This window comes from Schistocerca cancellata, chromosome 9 (genome assembly GCF_023864275.1).
Source record: "Schistocerca cancellata isolate TAMUIC-IGC-003103 chromosome 9, iqSchCanc2.1, whole genome shotgun sequence".
NCBI lineage: Eukaryota > Metazoa > Arthropoda > Insecta > Orthoptera > Acrididae > Schistocerca > Schistocerca cancellata.
In genome coordinates, this window is record NC_064634.1 from 330,528,945 (window position 1) to 330,530,437 (window position 1,493).

The 1,493-nt window shown below is 42.7% G+C and overlaps 1 pseudogene; it reads right to left on the reverse strand.

The window, feature by feature from the left end:
* Positions 1-652: 652 nt before the first annotated feature.
* Positions 653-770, reverse strand: LOC126102559 (5S ribosomal RNA; annotated as a pseudogene).
* Positions 771-1,493: the final 723 nt, after the last annotated feature.

Consider the following 1,493-nt stretch of genomic DNA (forward strand, 5'->3'; position numbering starts at 1 on the left):
AGTATAGATCCCAAACTTTCACTTTTATTAATTCATACATTCTAGTTACGTGGCAGCAGCATTTCTAACGATTTTTGTTACGATTCGCACCTAATATTAGCTACCTTACAGGGCCAGGGTCATATTTATTTAGAATGTCTGTTTGACACCCTGGGCTTGAGAAGACAGTTGAGATGTTTTGTCCATTTGCACTCTAATTAGTAAGCTAAGTTTGCACACGTTAGTACACTCTCTGTGCAGATACGAAGTTCGGATTATTACAGGTTTTATTAATCTTTTTTGGCACCCTACCTGCTGTCCACAATTACTCGCAACTCGGAGCAGTCGTGCGATGCATTTATAGAGTCTTTGTATATTTTCGTATTATAAAATTTTGTTTAAAGATTGCTCTGAATTTAATTCTATTGGTGGGGTTGTTTAATTTGTAGGGTAATTTCTGTTGTCTGACGAAGCACTCCGTCTTCAGGCCACAATGGCCCTTCGGGACCATCCGACCGCCGTGTCATCCTCAGATCAGCGTGCGGGTAGGAGGGGCGTGTGTTCAGCACACTGCTACCCCGGTCGTTATGATGGTTTTCTGTGACAGTAGGCGCTGCTATTCGGTCGAGTAGCTCCTCAATTGGCATTACGAGGCTGAGTGCATTCTGAAAAACGGCAACAGTGCATGGCGACGCGGATGGTCACCCATCCAAGTGCCGGCCACACCCGACAGCGCTTAACTTCGGTGATCTGACGGGAACCGGTGTATCCACTGCGGCAAGGCCGATGCCTCTCTGTTGCCTGATAAATACGCGGTGTATACCTGAGTTGTGTTTGGGCCGACTTGCTCCTGTTGATTGATTTCCTTATGGCATATTGTAGCTTGGCTCATCTGTGGCCGTATTGTAATCAGACAACGAATTTACTGCAATATCGAGGTTAGACGTAGTGAAGTGTACTCGCCTATGGAAAAGGAATTATGGTAGTTATTCAATGAATTTACTTATTATGAGCTCAGCAAAATTAGGAATCGTCATTTCTGTTAAGTGGTAAGTTTGTGGTACATATCTAAGTAGTGATTTTTCTGATTTAGGCCTGTTGACTGATTTTTAGTGGTACATATCGTCTTACAGCACTGTGGCTGTATTGTAAATAGACAACTAAATTATATTGCAGACATAACGTGGAATGTGTACAGGGAGAATTCCCTGTGCTGAAGGCATCATTATAGTTATTTAATTGACCTGCTTAAAATGTATCTAGCAACGTTGGTTCTTATCTTCTTGGGACGGAACGATGTTGATCTGCAGTAAAAAATAACTCTCAATACGATGGCACCTACAGCCATTGGCAGTCTGTTCTCGCTAAAGGTGTGTTGTCTGATGCAGGCGATGAGACCCATCACAGTGGTATACGTTACAGAATGCACTGCTTTCAGATACATTTCTAATGTCTTATTTAATCCCCAATTTTAGAACTGAGTAATGCTCTATTGTGCTGCGCGAACTTCCGTG